This window comes from Micrasema longulum, unplaced genomic scaffold (assembly GCF_059751315.1).
Source record: "Micrasema longulum isolate JH-2025_06_02 unplaced genomic scaffold, ASM5975131v1 h1tg000097l, whole genome shotgun sequence".
NCBI lineage: Eukaryota > Metazoa > Arthropoda > Insecta > Trichoptera > Brachycentridae > Micrasema > Micrasema longulum.
Genome location: NW_028277303.1, coordinates 2702343 through 2708813, shown reverse-complemented (window position 1 = coordinate 2708813; position 6471 = coordinate 2702343).

The following is a 6471-nucleotide window of genomic DNA, read 5'->3' as shown; positions in this document are numbered from 1 at the left end:
AAAATATTTAAGTAAAGACGCGCGTTTAAATGAAATACTTTAAAAAAGACAGACCATAGATTTAAACCGGCTACTAACTTAACTGACGCACGGACTGACGTTTCTATTGTTTACTATGACACTGACCATTCGTCGCGTTGGGGAAATAAAGTTCTATCTGACAAAATATGTTTTTTACATTGAACTTTTATTATATTTATATTTCAATATCGGTTCTATGTTCATTAAAATTTTAAAGAAAAACGAGCTTTAATTATTATTTAGTTTATTAAGACAAAATGAATAAAAAATATTATTTTAAATAATGTCTTCATTTCAAACTTTCATGTCTCAAAAAAGTATGTATTAATATAGAACCTTATCTCCCTAACGCGACGCATTGGCAAACTGCTGTAGAAATGTTGTCTATGGTATAAAGTCTAAGCAATGACCACCAAGATCATAGGTTCTAAACGTGGGCGATTACACCCTCTCATGGGAGTTTGAGACTTTCAGGTAGGCACTAGAAGACCCAGAGAAAAATTGTGGGCGTTGAGATGGCGCAGTCAGGGCGGGGGCAGGCAAAAAAATATAGTCTAAAAAAACAAACAAAACACGCTAATCACGTACTAATAAAGCGAATCAACTTTTAATATTGATATTTTTTTTTAACTGTATGTATTCTAATTATTTTAATTACATGTATGAAAATTTGCTATTTTGGTAGTTCGGGAAGTGGACGAAAATTGATCTTAAAGATTCCATAACATTCAGATCTTGATTAAATTAGGTGATATGAAAAATGATATTTTTTAACTTGAATTCAAAAGATTTAAACTTCCGATTTCACGTAAAATGTCTCATGTAAATACAAATGAATGAAAAAGCCTGTTAAAAAAAAATACAAAAAAAAGGTTGTAGCAATCAAGTCATGATAAGTTTTTGTTTTATAACGTGGTTTTTGCAAGAATTAACATAATTATCTGTGCTTATTCAAACTTACTCAGTGTCTTCGGGGCATTCGGGAGTCAGCGAGTGAGCATACATGCGTCGACCCGCACTCTTCTCCCGCGCCCCCTTGTCCCCGCGCGGAGTCCGCGCTTTATTTCCACACCACCTGTTGTAAACGATTCACTGCATGTTTATCAGCTTTTGACGCGAAAATACCTAAATTTTGCTATTTGGAACACTACACCCATAATTAATAAATTACAACAGTGCTATTAAAAGTGAACTGACGTTTATTGATAACTACATAAAATTTCAAATATCTGCCTTCTAATAACATACAAAATGATAAATCAAACTTCTATAACTAACTTATACAAAAAAATATTCATTTAAAAATGTGAATTGAACAGGAATGTTGCATCTCATAAAATGAAATAATACGGACCAAAATGGACACCAAGTCGTTGAAAAAATAGGCATCATCTCCCAGTCTACACACGTGCGTTTCTAGAAATTCTCCAGCAGCCTAGTGGACCACATGGTGACGATATCTACCTACTGTCTACAAAAGATTCTCTTCGGACATCTATCTCCCTTTGTTAACCATGGAGTTGATACAGTGCTTTATTTATTTAGTTTTTTATTGCTTAGTTCTTGGCATGAACACTTGACAAACTTACTACTATGCTCTATTTTTTATAAATTTATTGATATCATTCTAACTTTGCTAGAATTCCACTCGTCCATGCGCTTTGTAGCTGCACGATGATTGGTTATCTAGCTTTCATATACCAACTTAAAAATACCTAAATTTTATAAATGGGGTCTAGAATTCCAATCGTCTATGCGCTTAGTAGCTGCAAGACGTGTTGTAATCTTACTCCTTTTTACTATTCATATTATTTTTTATTTTTTTTAGTATCATTAATACACTAAATTTATTTGTCAATTTTTAAAATGTGTAAATGGGGGCTAAATTTCTAACTGTCTATGCGCTCTGTAGCTGCAAGACGTCCTGTAATCTAGCTCTTATCTGTTATATTTTTTTATTGATCTTAATTGAAAACGAGGAACTAGAATTCCAACCGTCCATGCGCTCTGTAGCTGCAAGACGTACTGGGATATTTATTAATTGTACAGCGCCCTTGAGGTGATTTTCACAAAAATGGCGCTATATAAATTATCCAACTATATATATATATATATATTATCTTATTCCTGTCAATGCGTGTTATTTGTCCCCAACTTATATAAATACAGTGCCTGTTAATTTTATTTTCATTAACATTATCACTCGCAATTGATAACAGGGTTTTAAGAGTTAATACTTTACCCGCGTATCTGTAAAGTAAAAACCATGTCGGAAGCAAAAAAAGGGAGACGACGGTATAGTGTAGATTATATCAAAAACGAATTTATCATTAATCCCACAATTCCGTCATTGCCAATGTGCCTTATTTGTCAAAAAAACATTTTCAAATGAAGCTACAAAGCCTTCTAGGCTTCAAGATCATTTTAATAAAATAGAGCCGAATAAAAGAGACAATGCTGTGACCTGTTTTCAAGACATGAAAAAGAAGTACGAAATTCTTCTTTGTGAAAACTTTTTTCAAAAGCTTCTAAGCAAGATGATGATGGACTTTGAGTTTCGTACAATACCTCATTGTTGATTGCTAAAACAGGCAAACCACATACTATTGGGAAAGATTTAATTTTACATGCAGTAAAAAAGTAATAATCACCGTGCTCCATAAACCCATCATCATTTCCTTTCCACACCTAATGGCGCATAGGGCATTGCATTGGTAAGCCAATCGCAGCGTTATTTGATCATTTTTTTGTTACATGAAGGTAAGATGATCAGTCTCACGCTTCAGGTTCCAGTATTGTATTGTATTGTATTTATTTTTTTATTCAAGAAGATAAACATGAACAGAAAACATAAAAGAAAAATAATGAAACCCACTAAACCATGAAATTGGCATGTCAGGAAGTTTCTTATTTTTCCTTTACAAAAAAAGTTAAATAAATTATGTAAATTAAAAAAATAATCAAAACGTTATTTAGTCCAGGGACTATATAACGAAGTATTCTGGTGTGAAAACACCGTTTTAAATAAATATTTCATATCAACCGTGTCGGGAATTGAACCTGACACCTCTCGAATGGTGGGCAAACGCGCTGACCATTACATCACGAGGCCAACATGATATTATTCGATAATTCCTTTGAGGAATAGTTCCGTGCAGAGACGAATTGATGAGATGACTGAAAATATTGAAGAATCCTTGTGCAATTATCTGCCGACTTGTCAATTTTCAATTCAGCAGAATGAGTCCACTTTACCAACCAATTAATCATTGTTGTTGTCATACGTGAGGTTAATCAAAGATGAGAAAATATGTCAAGAACTATTGTTTAATACAAATTTGGAAACAGATACGTAGGGGAAAACCATATTTAATGCGCTCGAAAAGTTTTGTGACGAAAAGAAAATTCCTTTCAATAATATTTTGACAGTTGCTATGGATGGCGCACCGGCTATGACAGTCGTGCTTGCTGTGCATTGCGTAATTCATCGCCAGCATTTGGTTGCAAAAAATCTGAGTGAAAGCCTCCATGCATCTTTGCAATATGTTATCAGAGCAGTTAATAAAATCAGAAGTAACTCGTTGAATGACAGATTAATTAGTGAGCTATGCATTTCCAATGATGAAAATTTGAACCGACTGCTGCTTCATACAGAAGTGCGCTGTCTGTCAAAAAGTACTTGTTTGACTTAATTTTACGATCTGTTTCGGTCTGTGATAGAGTTTCTAGGAAACAAAGACACATAATTGCGTGACAATTTCATCTCATCAAAGAACGATATTGCGTACTTGACAGACCTGTATGAATAGTTTAGTTATGTTAATTTCCAAGATCAAGGCGACGAATTAAACTTGATTAAGACGAAAAATAGCGGTACTGCTTTTGTATCCAAACTGTTATTGTACAAAAAAAATATCGGTAGTCACGAATCCAATGTCTTATCAAATTTACCAGAAGTATCATTCAAGAACGACTTGGTTGTTTTCTGTCATCACTTGGAAAACCTCTCCAGTGATTTCAAAAAACAATTCCAGGATATTTTAAACATGGACACACCGATTTTTGAATGATTTTTTATGTCAACACAGTTGAAGCGCTCCAATTAGAAGAACTGACAATAATTTGTTAGTAAAAATAAATTTAAGAACTGCTACCAATAATTTTGGCTGCAAAAGCCAATTCCACAACTGTATCCGGGATTATACTTGATTGTTCAACGATTTCTAATAGCATTACCATTATTCCATTTAGCTGAACGTAGATTTAGGTGCTATAGCAACGTTGAACTGATTGAGTGAATATTCTTTAAATAAACTAATAAAAAAAGGTGAAAGACAGTATTTACAATTGCATAAAATATATCTCACCCATCAATTAATTAAACAAAAAGTTTAAGCTGTTTTATAAAATCTTAAAGATATTGGTACTCATAAAAAAATATTTTTTTACTGAATTACAAAAGGCAATTAATATACGCAAAGAAAAATTTATTAATTAAATAAAACAAATAAAAAAATTATTTATAGTCTGCTCGTATATACACTCAATGACCACAAAAATATTGATTGTACAATTTTACTATAGTAATATATATATTAAAGATGAGGTAGTAACCTCGAAGCCGGTCGAAGTGTAATTTAAAAAAAAAGTGGTTTATACAAATTTATAAACAAATAAGTGTAAAATGTCATACCACAAAGTGAAAAATGTTTTTGTTAACAATAATAAATATTTCTTTATTTAACTTTTTGTACATAATGTTATTTGTACATTGGCGGGCTTATTACCAAATGGCAATTTCTTCCAACTAACCAATAAAATAATAGTTTTATTTTTATAATTCAAGTTACAGAACATATTCAATAGAAAAAGAAAATTATAAAGCTAAAGGTAAATAAAAATAGAAATACACGTATTTGTTTATAAATTACCTTAAATCAAAACAATAACTTAATGGGAAAAAAGAGCCAAGAGGAATAGAGGGATGATATATACTGAATTACAAGGAAAAGTTACACTACAAAAGGCAATCAATATCACCATAATTCCGTTTCTGCACCTACTGGTGCATATGGCACTGCATTAGTACACTAATCGCAGTGTACCTTGATCATATTTGTTAGATGAAGGTAAGATGATCAGTCTTACGCTTCAGTTACCAGTCCACAGACTATGAAATATTTTAGTGTAAAAACACCTTTTTAAATAAATATGTCATGTCAACCACGTCAGGAATCGAACCCTAGACCTCTTGCATGGTAGGCAAACGCACTGACCACTGCACCATGAGGCCGACAAAGAATATACACAAAGAAAAAATAATTCAACAATGTTTTGAGTATGTCCAAATGTTTGCAGACTGGCTGGATTTTTTCCCTAGATCTAAATTTGTTGCAACAGAGAAGGAAAACATTTTTAAGAAGGGAATATGGAAGTCTAGCCATTTGCAGGGCTTATGACCTGTCATTGGCTGGTTTAACTGGCCACTTTACACATGATAAAGGTTTCAGCTCTTTAACTTCACCAAAATCAACAAATGGATGAGTTGAGGGAACGTGGATGTTTAAACTACTACTACTACTACCATCACGCCATTTCTCCATAGGGGTAGGCAGAGAGAATGGACCGCCACACACGTCTATCCTGGCATACATTCCTAGCTTCTTCCACATTCATACATTTAATCATACATGCCCTTCGGTTCTGTCTATTTTTGACATGACCAGAATTAAGATTTTGGTTTATCTGATCATGCCACGTCTTCCTTGGTCGTCTTCGTCTCACGTTACAGTTCATTTTTGCCATGTATACTTGTTTTACTATTCTTTCGTCGTCCGTTTGTTCTACGTGACCAAACCATCTCAGAGACCCTTTCTTAATCTTATCAATTATACTCACTCTCGCCTGATTTCATCATTCGTAACCCTGTCATACATTGATTTCCCACACATTTGTCTAAGAGATCGCATTTCGGGCAGAATAGTGAATGTTACCTTTACAAATGGACATTTCTAACTCACTTTTTACACTAATTGAAACACTTAACATTGGGATAGAGGATAGTTGGAAATATCCAAAAGTCACTGCACTTTCCTTTTAAAAATGGTCCAATCGCCGAATCCGACTCTTGTCACTAATGTATCACAAAGTTCAGGGAAATAATAAAAAACATTTGGCAGCCACGTACTTCTGGTTTGTGATTATACTATTTTGAATAGCAATATGCAATTGCTCCACTTCCTTGGACGAATCAGTTCACAGGCACTTTCCCGTGAAGATATGGTTGGTGTTGATAAGTTAGACGGACAGTTGGGAAGAATAGATGGTATTGCTGTTTTTGCTGGTCGAATTCTCGATAAAGGGACGGTTATTCTTTCCATATAACCGATTATAATGGAAACCTCCATTTCGATCTCTGATGGTAAGAAATGAGCTTAAAATACCTGAAAA